This window comes from Strix uralensis, chromosome 18 (assembly GCF_047716275.1).
Source record: "Strix uralensis isolate ZFMK-TIS-50842 chromosome 18, bStrUra1, whole genome shotgun sequence".
Taxonomy (NCBI): Eukaryota; Metazoa; Chordata; class Aves; order Strigiformes; family Strigidae; genus Strix; species Strix uralensis.
Genome location: NC_133989.1, coordinates 8,125,828 through 8,142,012, shown reverse-complemented (window position 1 = coordinate 8,142,012; position 16,185 = coordinate 8,125,828).

Here is a 16,185-nt window from a genome sequence, read left to right as displayed (position 1 = left end):
AAACACAGAGGCCAAAGATTTGGCATTACATTCAGAACTTTTTCTTCCTTCCTCCTCTCCCCCACACTATCTCTTCCCTATCGTTTGCTTTGTGTTGCAGAAAGGGCTACAGGCCTCTGCCTCATCTTCAAACCATGCATGTGCAGAGTGTCAGCTACTGCAGAGACCAGCTAGTATCAAGGGAGCAAGTACGATAAGACACTAAAACCAAAAGCCAGAACATCCAAGCTCAATTTAAGTCTGCCCCAATTTCCTCTGCCACATAGGGCAAGTTCTGTCACCTTTTGGCACTGTTTCCATCCCCTCCCCCTGCCATAAAGCCAAATGGGACTAATGATATTTACTAAACTGTGTGTGGAGCTGGGATTTATGTATGACATATGCTAAACATACCATCTATTTGCATGTTTATGATGGCACATGCCATCATAAATGCAAGGTGGAACTGCCTTTGCAAATGCATCATTTTACAAACATATCTGAAAACCCGAGTATCATCTGGGTTATTGACCAGATCTTTTTAAAAGTAGTATTTTGTATTTAGTGATACAATAAACACAAAACATTTACTAACACTCAGCACATGCAGTGCCTGTCTATTATGGTGTATGCAGAGAGCATCGTAGCATTAATTGATGTAATGCCCAAGATAGAAATGTTTGCTTGTTTCACTCAGTACATTTCTTCATTTGCTGAATAATTCAGCTTCTATACAGGCTTAGCTGACCTTTTCTTGATAAAGTCATATTTCTAAGCATTTGCTTGCATTTGGTATTTTTAATCAGGTTCAAGTCCACTCACTACACATCAGAGCTGAGAATAATGATGCAGATACGTGTTTTAGCCAAATGATGTTCCTTATAGCGCACACACTTCCCCCAAATCACTGAGTTGTTAACTAAAGTGTAAGAGAATTTATGATGCTAAATAAAACCAGAAAAAAAAAGATGTTTTAATAAGATGAAAATCCAAATGTTAAAATAATGAGCCATCTGTATGGGTGGCCCTCTCCTGAGAGATGCCAAGAGCTTTACCATCTGTGAAACATTTACCAGCTGTTTCCTTCCTTTTTCGTGAGAACATAAGAAATCCTTGCAGTTGGTGTTTCTAACTGACACATCCTAGTGAAGGAAACAGGTTTGTTCAACGTCAGGGACCTCTCATGAAAGCTAGCCTGGCTGGAATTAACCTAATAATATTTTGGTAAGCATTGTTGTTCCCTATTTCGAAAAGGTCTTTCCAAACAACATCCAGCAGGCCACAGAGCACTCTGTAAAATGGAAGAGGCAGAAAACAGCCCATGAACCACAAATGGGTTTCAAGAAAAAGAAAATATATTGAATATTTGATCTGAACATTTTTTTTACTGTTCTGCTTTTTTTAAACTCTCATCTGCTGTAGGAATTCAGGATAAATTTATAACGCATATGAAGCTCAAAGGCACCTGCAATAAATGAGTATAACCCAAGTACAGAACTGGACCTCGCTTTCTCTCCTCTGATCATTGTTTCACATACCTGCAATCAGCATATCCCTGCAGTTTTTGACCTGACACACACCATACCTCAGTACAGGTGAGATACTTAGGGGGTCCTAGGATCAGACAATCATGCCCTGAAAGATTTTAGTTTGCAGTAGAGAGATCAAAGGCTACAAAATAAAGACAAGTTCAATCCATGAAAGGATATATTGGCTTGTACTTATTTGTATCCTGATGCACTGTAGCCCTAATTGTACAACATTTAATTATTTCCTTAGTGTTCTCTTATTTCATTAGCTGCCAATGTGAATTGAAGAGAATATAACTTAAGAAGCAGAATTAGCTCTTAAATTCCAAGTCGATGAAATTTGCCCATAGGAGTGATAAAGGGAGTTTCTATGAAGTATTCAGTTATGTTTTTGAAAGTTAATTTTTCAAGAGACTTGTGAATTGCGTCAGGGAAAAAGAGAAAAATCAGCATCTGATCAAGTTGACAGTCTATGTGGTTGTGTAAAGAGCAATATTTGGTTATCATTTATATGCCAAACACCATGATATCCTGCGCTTCACAATTACGAAAATTGTAACAGACATGAAAACAGACATCAGCTCTACACAATACACTAGCAGCACCTGACTCAAATCAAAGACCATTTTTCTCAATAAGTTTCCTCTCCTTTCCCTCACTCCCTTTCCCAAAAAGGGAACATTAGCTATAGCATGAAGAAATGAAGGAGGCTTGACATTTCTTGTGTGGGGATGCACTGAGACACATGAGTGGGAACCACTGAACAGAGCAGAGATCAGTGTGAACACAGCAGGACAGATTTCTGATGTGGCACCCAGAGAGTCCCCTTTTTCTTGCAGGGGAACATTCCTGCACAAACTGCAGAGCTGCCTCTGGAGTGAGTAAACTCTATCCCACCACTACTCCCACCCAGCCCAGCTCACATGTTAGCTGTACATACTAGAGCAACCCCAAAACCTCTTCAACTTGTAGCTATCACAATGCAACTTCCATAATCAGCTTCATAATACCTGATAGCTGATTCCCATCTTCCAAGAGCTAAGTACAGAAAAGTTGTCTCCGTACATGGGCTATCTATACCGTAAGTGACATTACAAAGCATAACCTTTACAATTCAGCTAACAGCAGAATAAGGACAGAGCAGCAAATAGTGGCCACTGTCAACAGAAACACAAGTAGACCCTTGGGCAGTTATCCTGCTAGGATCTACAACATGAGAGCACTAGAAGTCTGCGTGACACTGAGAAACACCTGCAAAAACCATTACTGGAGTTGCTCTGCATCTTTCAGCAATGAGATGTAAACCAATGGATGACACCGTGGGCCACAGAATTCCTCTCCTTGAAATCAGCACTGAATCAGAGTTATCCAACAGCATCATGTAGCTGATTTCCTGCACTGCAGGATCAGTTCAGTATGTAGTTAAATTTAAGCGTTAAACTTGTTTCATTATATGTAACACTTTTTTCATCGATATTGGAACCAATTTTCTTTAAGCTAAAAACATCCAAATAGAAACACTTTGAAGAGACAAGTAACAGCAAATGGAATAAAAGGGCACTGGGCATTCAGAAGCAGGAGTGACTGACTCTCCCAAAACACAACTAAACAAACACCCCAAACTGAGGGCAGACCTAAGGAAGTAAAACTGTAAAAAGGATAACCTCAAGGTCTCCAGGACTGGCTACGGTAGTGTTTTTGATACTTCATTTATGATGATACCATGTCAATCTGCAATGTGTGGAAAGGCATATACATAAACCTGTGATTGCAATTTCTCTCCATGACAAGAAATCATACTTTGCCAGTAAATTAAGTCAGAGTTAGATACTTTTTGTTAAACCACTTTAAGTACTATGAAGCACAGTTCTACAGCTACCAAAAAAAGTCAAGGTATGAAACTCAGCATGGATATTAAGCAAGCACAAATTAAAATAAAGGAGCCATTTATGTTCTCTTGGGCAAACAAACTTCACCAATATAGCATCCATGCTGTCAATAAAACACCTGGTTTTTCTCATGAGAATGAAATCTTAGAACTTAAGTTTTAAGTAATAGCAAAGAATAGCACAAGATTTTTGCTAGACATCCTCCAAATAATTTTAGAACGGGTTCTAATACTGAATGGTATCGAAGAGTTTATGATCTGTTCTTTAAAGAGTAACTACAAGGTTTCGTAGCTTGCATAATGTTTTAGAGCAGAGTTATATCACTTGCAAATTAATCTTTTACCAGAAAATCTAAAGTCTTCAAAAGATGGTGAAAATTAAGTTTCATGCCATCCTTGAAAACATCATATCAATATTTATTCCCAGAGAAACTGAGGCATGAAGTAATACAGAATTATTTTTAGGCTGATGTATCAATGTTTGCCTCAAAACTGTCAAATCAGCTCAGCTAGATGGAAGTCCTAATGGTACCATAGCCCTTATATTAAGTGTTATAAAAACCTTGGGATACAGGATAGTATAGAAAATGCAGGTTGCTTGAGTGTTACCTGTTCAAGGAAGCACTTTCTTCAGAGGTCAAGTGATTTTAAATCATTATATCCTTTAGTGACCTGAGCCCATAACAGCATCTACACTTCTACGAATGTTATTAGTATGTGCTTAAAAAGGGATCAGGAAAAAGCTAACACTGACTGCATTACATGCTGTGTTCCCCTGCTAGAATAAGATTAAGGTCATTGGCAGGGCAGACCATGTATATGTAAAGTTTACATTGCAGATATCTTCACTCATTTGTTGAAGTGCTTATAATTTCAGGCACTCAAATACTCTTCAACTTTGTGAGCACAGAACATATGCAATTAATCAGAAAGCCATTACTAACAAAAAATGGGTTTCGTAGGTGTATGAAATTCTGCATATCTTTCAGGATTTATAAAAACCCACAGCTGAGTCTGCTATTTAAGACAAATAGCCAGGTTTTTAAATTAAGCAATTTTAGAATTAAGCAATCTTAATTTTTGGTTGCTATTTGAAATCTCTCAGTGTGATTTTCCATGGTTTTAAATTCCTTACATGGCATCAAGCATAGCATGTGTGTATATGTATTTGTATGTGTATATTAACCCACTTTGTTCTTGGTTCTAGCTCTAAAGAACAAATAGTGCTCTGAACAAAGCCCATCTTGAATACTACCCCTTCCACATGCAAACAAGGAAAACCTCACTTTGCATTTGAAGTACCTGTATAACTGAGCAAGCATTAAGCCTTGCTTTTCTGTTTTGAAAGATAGTAGTTTCAGCAGTTAGTACTTCTAAATGACACCCGTTACAGTGTTCAATGTATAAATTCTAGATTATAAAAAATGGCTTGTAACCATAACCTCCTTCCTGTGCTCCTGAAAATGCTCTGACTGCTGTAAACTGTGCAGCGGGTTGGTAAGAATGTGACAGAATGGACTCCAAGTAACACCAAGGGGACATGCGTAGGGTTACTGATGATTTAGTGGGCTGCACAGCGCTCCTGGTTAGTAGGCATCTGAGATGTGAACTCAAAGAACCCAAGCACTCAGCATAGCTGAAGATCCCATTTTACTTGTTGGAAGGGTAGCTGTGTTAACCAGAGTATCCTGGACAAATTCCAGCATAGGTAACTGCATTCTGTTTCAGCAAATTCTCCCTCCATTTCCAATTAGGAAAAGTATTCATCATTTTCATCTTTGTGCTGCTCGCATGATAGGGGTGAGCAAAAGCAGCAGTTGACACTGATCAGCTTTCTGACACAGGTGGAAAAATGGGCTTGCTAACTAGGTAATGGTGAATATTAACATTTTAGATGGAGACCCCTGCACAGTTCACTCAAGGACATGTGGTACTCGGCCATAAACTACAGGAACCATTCTCAGTATAAGGCAAAGAGAAACAGAGACTCAGCCCAAGTACAGGGGCTGCATCACTACAAAGTTCTGAGCATATCTTGTGATAAAGAACCAGGTAGCATTAACAATCAAGTAAAGCTCTTGTTCTTTCTCTCTCTAGTTCGAGGTAACATGTGTCTATCTTACCACAATAAGTTCTCAGAGAAGAACTACCAATAACCAAGAGAAGAACAGACTCAGACCCCATATTTGTAAGTTTGCCTGGGATGAATGGCTCTATAAACCTTTTAAGTCCTTGTGCATCCTGTGTAATCAATGACTCTAAAGCGAGTCACTGACTTTCAGTGGATGCATTGAAGACTGAGCAAACTACCACATCAATACACAGAGAGAGCCTTTGCTCCAGCATTTTTGCCCAGCTGGGGATTTCAACCAAGTAGGTGCTTTGGAGTTGCTCTTGACCAACAGGTTTCATCTAACAAAAATACCACTGTACAATTTATATGCCTGAATACACTTAAAAGTATCATCTCTTCTGGTCCAAAGGGTCCTTAAGAAGAGCTATAGGACAGGAGTAATAACATGCAAGCATGCAGACTGACATTTCTGCACACAGTAGGCCATCTCTTAGTATTATTTTTATGTGAATGACCGAAATGGGGCTGTTTGAAAAAATCCCCTGCAAGTATTTCTGGCCCTCCCGACCCTGCCCTTCCCTAATTGGTTTAATATTTATGATCTTGTGTATCTTAATTCTTCCATTGAGAGTCTTATGCCGATTCACAGACCAGGTGCTGTGTAGGTGGGTGCTGTGTGGGTTTCCCCTCTGCTCAGATGCCTGAACTACAAGAGCTAAGCATCATGTTCAGCCAGGCCTGAACACCCTTTGAGCCAAGATTAACAATCTGTGCCAAACTATGGAGGCAGCCTGGGATCAAAACACCTTTTTTAAACTTTTGTTAATATCTAGTTATATAAATAGTACAAATCTGTCCATAAAAAATATCTCTTAATCACTTGTGCAGTCAGGCAAACTTACACCTCATTTCTCAGAATGTCACTGAACAGCAGATGCCCATCCTTGATGTCATAGTAATTCATAATTACTTAACTCCATTGATTTCAATGGAAGGCATTAGAAATCCCATCAAGAGAAAAAAAAAAACAAACTATATTTTTTGGCACTTCCTTAAGAACTCATTTGTGAGCTAGGAGTAGTTGCTGTTTTCATCAAATTTCAAAGGATGATCTGCTTTATAGCTTTCGTTTTAGTCTATTAATTATCTAATCTCAACAGTCTGCTAGGTTCTTCCTCTGAAAAGAGGGGCACTTAGTCATAGTACCAGCATATTTCCTAGTGCTCTCCAGAACCTCCCTCAACATCATAACAGGCGGAAGGCACCTACATTTAGCATCTGGAATGGATTTCTGAAACACTCTAGACTCCACCAAAGCCCGCATTTGCTTCTCCACTGTCAATCCTCATGGACTGTCAGTCTCTCTTACTGAGTCTCTGGTAAAAACAAATACAAAAACCAATGTAAAATTCAAATAGGACTGGGAAGTACATTTGGTATCAGACTGCCTTGAAATCTACTGCAGCTTTTTGCAAAACTATACCCATGTTCTCCCAAGTTCTTGGGCACATCTGGAGTTTCACAGTTTTGGATCAAACCAGATGACAGCAGTCTGTCAAAAGACAGCCAGAAGCCCATCAAACATATATGCAAAAGGATTACATGAAGAAAACTCTTTTGAACCCAAAATAGAATTTTCTGTAACACAGAAATAGTTCTTTTTCCAAACTTCCTTTCATGGAAAGGACAGAAAGTTAATTCTTTCTGTCTGAAAACAACACATTGGATTTACTGATGACAGTCTTTAGAAATAGAACGGCAAGAACATTTACTACTAGCTGTAAGATCATTTTACACATGTGAAAGCAGTGTTCATCTTGTGCATGGTGGGGAGATGGGGCTGAAACCACACCAGGATTTGCAGTCACCTTTGGGGGACCCAGTTCTGACCCAAAGGTTTTACATCTCAGGTACAGAAAATCTTAATTAACTCAAAACACTGCTTTGGACTGGAAATCCAGCTAAGCTTGCTCAGGAAGAGCTTCTGGCTTGTTTTGAGATGGTGGTTCAGAGCATTGTACTTGACCTCAGAAATTTAATTGTACCTAAATTAAGGCTGAAAACTGATCAGGTTGCATTAAAGCCTAGTGGGATTTTGGAACAGAGATTTCTCGCTCTGTCCTTTGCTAATAATTTTCCAAACTGCTTTTTGGCAATCCTTTCATTTTTGCACCCAGTTTTCCCTGTAAATGAGCAGTGAAATTCCAAGGGACTCTATCAGGAGTTAAAATCACTCAGTATATATTTGCCAGCGCATGCAGTGTTTATTTTTAAACAGTGCCAAAAGTGTTTATAGATAGAAACAACAGGACAACCCATAATTAAATAACTGTTTCTGCTACATCTGCTATTTAGCAACTTGAAGGAAAATAATTTCCCAACAACAAATAGGAATGGTCAAGAAAGCTCTCAAGTTTGGGCCCATTATTACCATATAAAACAACATATTAGTTGCTTAGCTACCAATCATAAAAGAAGCCCAATTAAAAATGAAAGAATCTTAACTAGCTGCATGGAATATAAAAGTGAAAAGTTAAAAGCTGTCAGGTGGTTAGTGAAGAGAATACTGAGAAGTGATTGACAAACTGGGCTTGCTTTGCTTCAAATTTGGCTTTGATTCAATAAATGATTGACACACTGATGTCGTCTGAAATAGCAGATTGTGCTTTGGAGAGGCTATTTAGCAGCCCATTGATTGACAGGTTACTAAAATTGTCCCATGGACAGAGGTAACCAAACAGAGCTATATTTTGACAGGTGGGCTTTTTTTTTTTTTCACCTGTATTTACTATACAGTTTATATTAAAAGCAGAAGTAGAGAAAGGCCCATAAAAGTGTCATTCAATTTCCATGAAAATGGCTCGACGTCTCCTTTTGTAATATTGTTCCACAAAACTAGAATTCCATTCCCCAATTAAGTGTCCTTCTTTTTATGGAAGATTCTTAAAGCCAAACTGAACAGGCTCAGACTTCTTTTTCAGAAACGGAGACATATCATGAACATGAAAGCGTTTTCCCATTTGCAGACCGAGCACCCTCGTCTTCGCAAGGCAGGAACAAGTAACCTAACCAAACACCTTTCCTAACTGGTACCAGGTAACAAGGCTCAGTTCAAGGCGGGGGTGAGGTATCATCCTAATGCTTGATCTCACCAGTTCCCATAAACTAAGGATGGGGTGGAGCAGCAACCCCGAGTAAGAAAGGGTTTGTAAGAACTCATTGAATCTCCTCTGAAACAGCTGTGAGGGGGTTTGTTAAGAACTCATTCCATCTCCTGTGAAACAGCTGTGAGGCAGCACACTATGACCTAAGGGATTTTGCCATTAGTGACACAGGTGCTTCAGAAATACCTGATGATTTAGGAACAAAACAAAAAAAAATACTCTTAACAGTGACAGCCATTAAAAAACTCTTAGCACTTTTTTTTTAAATCAAAGAGCACCACACAGCATTTTTCCCAAATAAGCATAAATACAGCATTGCTCCTCTCCACTGTTAGCCTCCAGACTTCAAAAATACTAGTTTTTTAAAGTTTATTATCACTCTTATTTTTGACATGTTTAATACAAAACCAATTACTATTGTTGAGCAGTAAGTCTTTCTGGATTCTGAATACCATCGTTTTTGTTCCTAAATTTCCAGTTAGGAAGGAAGTTGCCTACTTCCACAGAATCACAGAATCATCTCAGTTGGAAAAAACCTTGAAGATCATCTAGTCCAACCATTAACCTAACACTGACCGTTCTTTTCTTTTTTTGAGGGGGGATATGGTGTAGTTGAGAACAGTCAGACTTTGTCTCACAGTTTTTATTCTTAACATTTTAGACTTCCACAAAATGTTTATGTTTCTGATCTGCTTTTGTAACCCTCAGTCATTTATACAGAAGGCTCTTTGCTTTCCATCTTCAGCTTCTCAACTGCATGTGATTCACCAATAAAACTCCATTTTATTTAACCCAAAGAAGTTTGCACACTGGTTGCAGACGAAGCACTATGGATGGGCACTTACCCTTGGAATAAACAACCTAAGTTAGGTACCTCAGTTTGCAGGTTACACTCTCCACTTAAGAGAGAAAGGAAGAGATTGTTTCTTCAGAAAAACTCCTTCACACATATTCAAACCAGACTATACAGGAAACACAAGAAAAAAATATTATTGATAACCACTTACCATAACAGAAGCATGTACAGAGAGAGGCCAAGACAGGTTCTGCACCTGCAGGTAGAACACAGCCACCATAGCGAGAACTCTAAAACTAGCTGCTGCAGTTACAGAGCAGCTGTAGCAGCTCACCTAAGTAGTCCCTGTGCTCCCCAGCAGCTGCTGCTCATGAGGGAGGTTTGCAGTGTCTACTGGAAACAATTGGAGAAGAGCTGGTGAGTCCCACCCTGAAATCCAAGCTCAGTCTTCTGGGCCTAGAGTACAAATGTTTTCACTAATGTTCAGGAACTTCTGAAAGTTTTTCTGTAGAAAGAGAAAAATATTTCCACTTTTTGTTTGCATTCCTTTAGTTTTCACATGGAATTATTTTCATATGAAAACTTTGTCCCTTACATCAACAAGAGGTTTCCTTTATTAAAACTACATTTCAATTAAAATCATATTAAGCATTTTGTCCTTTTTAGTGGCTTTAACATTTCAGTTAAACTTTCTCTCATTGTTTATTAAACAAATGTGCTTGCTGTGTGTAAGCTATATTTGTCAACTTATTAATTGACATTAAAAAAAATCCCAGTATGGCTCAGTGGGTGACATGGTACAAGTGACAACAGAGAGAATTACAGATGCTTAAAGCATTTAGTGCCTCACCTTCTCCCCAATCATTATCAGAGACAGAACACTAGAGGCTTTAAAAAGTACTAGTATCATTTTAGCCCCCATATTATTTTACAGCTATATCAATTATTCCAATTGCCAGCATAATTTTATTCTCTAACTATAAATAATAATAATGCATAATCATACCAATAAAATAAAGAATAGGCTTACACTGCACAAGCTATTCATTTATGGCGCAATGGATAGCATACATCCCAATACCATGGCGACTGGGTGCTTTGTAATGAAATTACCAGATTTGCACACTTTGTCAAATCGACACTGCTATAACCATTTTTAAAAGCAACTTTAGTTCCAAACATCTTTGCCTTTGCCCTGCCTTCTGCTCACGGCAAGCAGCTTCTAAACCAAAGTTTTCTGTAGATGTTTATCTGGTTTTGTCAACTCTGTTAATATATTTTCCACAGTTTATCTGCTCTCTTCATTTGGACGGCTATTCAAACTTTAAAAGGAAGAGAAAAACACAGCATCAAAGTGCTCCCAATATTTACTTACCTGTCTTTGTAACTGGCCTGGACTCTCCCATCCCCTTAGCGCTTTCAAAAGAGGAAAGATGTTCTACTTTCCAAAAGAAAACTGCTTCTGCCTTCTTTTTGTGCCTTCTCCAGAAGATACAACCTCACAACCTCTTAGCTACTGGCAACTAACAGACAGGACCTTTCTAAGTGTGAATTTCATATGGGCACAGGATTCCTTAGAAACATTGCTCTCTAAAAGAAAGGACCAAATGCAGTCCTTGTGTTTTTCATTTCCCTCCTTCTCAATTATAGTAGCGCACAGTCATTTTTTTTGATTCCCTGGGAAAAAAATGCTGATACCATCTTCAAACTTCTACTTTGCAGTAAGGTATTCAGCAGTTATGCAGGCATTGCATAAAACATGTCCATTTTATAATTTTAACATTCACAGCATATTTTTAAAAAAAACTATTAAAACATATTTTTCAATGAAATATGGTATTTTAGGAAAAAAGTTTTGGAAGGACACGCCTTCTTGATGTTGCTTTTTCACCCTAAAAATGACAGTTCTCAGTTTGTTTGTTGTGGTTTTTTTTTAATTATTATCTTTTTCCAAGGACTCTTCGAAGACTACAGTCCATTTCCTGCCCAGTTCCAGCCAATTGTTATGATTTTAAAAAATTCTAAAGATGTTGTTATTTTTTAGGAAAGAAAATAAATCCACTAGTCCAATGTGCCTGCTGATTATGGACTTAACTCAAAATCCACTGCAGAAAATAGGTTTGTGGATTGCAGTATGAACAACTTTTAAATCAAACTAATTCAATTAGCTGCTTTTGCTGGTTTGATTGGGAGATGGTATTACAGTGTTGCTGTGCTTATTTCAGAAAAAGTGGAGTGTTTATTGTTGTTTTTTTTAAACTGGAGATTTGTTGTGATTTAAAGAAGGAAAATTCAGTTCCTAAAATGAGAGCTTCCAGGCTGTTTCAGTCTGCAGTAGGTTTGCAAGACTGAATTATAAATTCTGGAAATAGGATGTCATAGTTAAAAAATGCATGGTGAGCCTTATGTATAGTTCTGAATGAGATCTTATGGGATATTTTAGCTGATGACATTGTGATGGAAGATGAACCACAGATGTGGCTGGCGAAGGTAGCTGCAGCCAGAGCTGTTCAAACCATTGCACTGTTTTAAATTCTCGTTACTTGGCCACAAAAGATTATTTTTTGCAGTTAGATGGGAGTTCAAACTCAAATGCCTTTTTTGCAGCCAAAGGGTGAATCCTTTAGCTGAAGATTGAAGGCAAGGGGCTCTGAAAATGTTGCATGCTGTTATTCAAAGTATAAATTATTATCAATATCAGGATTTTATCTCATAAAATGCAATTTAACCTTCCCTACCACCCCTCCAAACTGGAGTAACTGAACTGTGTGCAGAGAAATGCCTGAAAGGGGGAAAATGGATTTTGCCCCAGTGTTGCTGTTCTACCCCTTCGTAGGGAAAAAGACTGTTGTATAACATGGCAAGGAATATTTCTACAAAAAATCCCAAACATATCGTCTATAAACAAATGAGTATTTGTCCAAATGTGAAAAATGTGAAGAAAAGAGTTCTTTATAGTGACCATGAACACACAGGGAAATATTATAAAGAGAAAGTCACAAAATGAGATACAACTAGAAAGGAACATAATAAGAAGAAAGTGTTTGGTAAGTGCCTTCTCTATGCAGGAAAAGACCTAGGAAAGATTACATCTGTCACTCAGCAAAGAGAGAAAGCTTTTGACAGATCACCGTCAGAAAGCCTTTTTTACTTTCATCTTCGCTACGGGAATCAGCTGTGATCAGATTGCAAAAATAATCAAGACCAGTGTCAGAATAGTGAGACCTCTGGCTACAGTAGGAAGAGTTTCAAGAGCACTTAGAAAGCACTAGATAAGGTCAGGCCATTAAACTCATCTTAGAAGAATTTCAGATCTACCAGTGATCATCCCTGAAGACCTGTGGAGGACCAATGGTTTCCAGAGAACTCAGACTAGTGCAAACATAGCAGCTATCTTTAAGATGGAAGGGTTGAAAGGGACCATTGGGTCATCTTACCAATATAAAAATACTGGAACAAAATAATCAAACTACCCATAAGAATTTAGAATAAGGTTTTTGGAGATGAACAGACGACATGGATTTATTCAGGATAAATTCCATCAAACCTACCTAATCTCATCCCATGACAGTATGACAGACCTCGTGGACAGGGAAGTCACACATCTTGACTTCTGTAAGCTTCTACACTGTCTCACATAACAGGCTCACATAAGTGAGCTATGGGATATCCTCCAGATGACGTTACTGCAGGGGGCTGGAAAAGGTTAGAAAATCATACTCCAAAATTATACCTTCATGGTCCGTTGTCAGGCTGGAATAATGTCTGGAGCAGGTCCTGGGCCCAGCAATATCCAATACTTACTTTTATTAATGTCTTAGAAGACGGAACAGAAAATATTTTGCATGATATCTGCAGATGGTACCGAGCTAGGGGGAACGGCAACAGCCTTTGAAGATAGCATTGTAATACAGAATGATCTTGACAAATTGCAGAAACAGGCTGAAAAAATAGGATGCAATTCAAGATGAATCAGTGCAAAGTTGTCACTGATGCATAATCAGCTGTTCAAATATAGGATGGGGACAACTGATTACAAAGCAGTTCTGCAAGAAAGCATCTGGGGTTACAGTGAATCAGAAGCTGTACATGAGTCAACAGTGTCATGCTGTTGCAAAAAGGGCATATGTCAAACTGGGACATATAAACAGGAGTGTCATGTGTTATACATGTGAAGTAATCCCACTTGATGCTGGGAAGATTTCAAATGCAATACAGCATCCACTTTTTGGTGCTGCACTTTGAAACATATGTTGTCCAGCCACACAACAATGAAAATAGTGCCAGGTCCAGAAACCATGACCTACAAGGAATGACTGAAGAAATTGGGGTTGTTTGGTGAGTAGATGTAGTAAGTCTTCAAATAAATTAAAAATTGCCTGAAAGAGGAAGGAAATAAATTGTTCTCCATTTCATCTGAGAACACCATAAAAAGAGACAGACAGGATTCCAAAAAGTGTTCAATAGTAGGAAAATTTTCTCAATTCACTCAAGAGTGAAACAAGTATAGTTAATCCTATCACTGGGCAGAGAGAACTGCACCACATCACTCTGTTTTCTGTAAGAAATCTTCAGTCTGTCTGTCAAGTTGATTCGTTCAAAATGATTGTAATCCCATTTTTTTTAAAATATTTTTTTCCTGTAATTTTGAATAAGAAGGAAGTAAACACTGAATCTGATAATATCATTAGCTGACAATATTACTACATATGGAAAAATTTTCATTTATCAAACCCAAATAATTTCTAACTTTTTTTTTTTTTTGTTTGTAGAACTTGTCAGAATTTCCACTTTTTCTTTCTCAAAAGTGGTAGGCAAAGCGTGAAGGGGGTCATCAACTCTGAGATGAATTTCATTCAAGATGAATTATGTACCTACATATAAATAACTTCTAGAGAAAAAAAATAAAAGAAGGGAAGAAAAAAACCCCACATTTAATTATCAGCATAGCAGCCACAGAAAGACAGACAGACAACAAAAATGAGTAAGATAAGACACTTCAAGTAACACAGCCGGGTTCATTGTGACTACTCATGATGGGAACTGTTATCAAAGTCAAGTACACAAAGCATATTTGGCCCTTTATTGTGCACAAAAATGTAAACTTTACTGCAATGGACAACAAATCACACACATTATTTTGAAAAATCAGACCAAAACCACCCCAGAGCTATAGCAATAGAGGATTTTCACTATCCCAGATCACACTATTGTTCCATGTAATCCGCACCTAACCAAGAAATTGGAAAACCTCTAAGAACATACCTAGTTGATTGTATATTGCTATATTTGGGGGGCGAAAATTCCTTCCGAATCCCAGTGGGGAATTCAGCTCATGCCCTGAAGCATGAGATTTGATTACTCTTTTTTGAACATGCATAACTGCCATTGCTATTACTGGTCATAACATTTTGTCAGGAAAGAGAAATATTATTCTGCAATGTAATAAAAATAGATAAAATTCAATATAGCTTCAGAATCATTTGCTACATTTCCAAAGTAAACATTAAGCACCCATCAAGATTATTCCATTGGATAAGCCAAGGAAGCCTCCAGTGCTATCTGTTCATTTTATTATCTCTAATTTTCAAGTGTTCAAAAATGCTTTCAGTAAATATTATGGGTTCTTCCTGTGCTAAAAGAGATGCTAAATGACCTTCACCAACTTAGTTATAAATAACAGAAGCCGGGAGCACACAAATGCTGTATAGTTTCAGCTCTATTCAAACCTATCAGCGAATTCTGACCAGTGGATAAAAATGGTCACCAGATTCTGCTTGCTTTTTTTCCCCTTCTTCATAATCCCACCCCAGTTCCCTCTTGAAAGGCATTCTGTTCTGTCAGCCATAATGGCATCTGCTGGTGGAGACAGGAAGCCATAAATCTGTAGGGTTCCTCTCGACCAAGCCTTGTTAATGCTCCCATTTATCACCGGGGATAGGGTGCCATCTCACTAGTGCTCTACTCAGAAGTCCATCTTCTCAATTTCCCCTTCCCAAAGGAGTAACCATTTAAAACAGTGACTTTCTCATCTTGCATGTTGAGACTGAAAATGCCACTGATACAAATACCATACCCAGTGTGTAGCATTTGGATTTAAGCCACGACTCTGGAGAACAATAGCCACTACTTGCTGATCCCAGACTACACTGAACCGCTGCTTTGCTTACATCTAGAGCTTGTATCTTTTCAACTTGCACAAAAGTAGCAGATCCCAGATGGAGAGGTTAAAATCTGAGGGCACAGTGTCATTTGCCCTCCCCACCCCACCCACCCTGATGTCTGCTAGTGTCCCAACACATTATGCCATGTCCCATGGTTTGGGAGAACTGTTAATAAGACATCACTGTGTTAAAACAGTCTTTAATATGCAATTCTTCATAATAAACAAACTATCCTAAACAGAAGTGCATTATCCTTCTGTGCAGCCAGGGAGGAGAGGAAATATAAAACCAACTAGAAATGTCTCCATTTTTCTGATTTGGGAACCAAGACGCAGAAGCTGAAGGGTTCAAAATCACAAATCAAGGCAGGATGAAATGTGAAAAGAAAATCCTAGTTTGCCACCCTGCCCCTGAACTTCCTGATCCAGGTCCAGTGCCGCACTTACAAATTAGATAGTGTGTCACTTCTTCCCATCACAGTGCCGGGATAATTGCCCCGCTGCTGCGGATGCTCTGGCCCCTCTTGGCCCTGTGTTTACACCTGCCTGAGCTGGAGAAAAAGCAGAAATCCCCTGGTGTGCACCAAGAGGA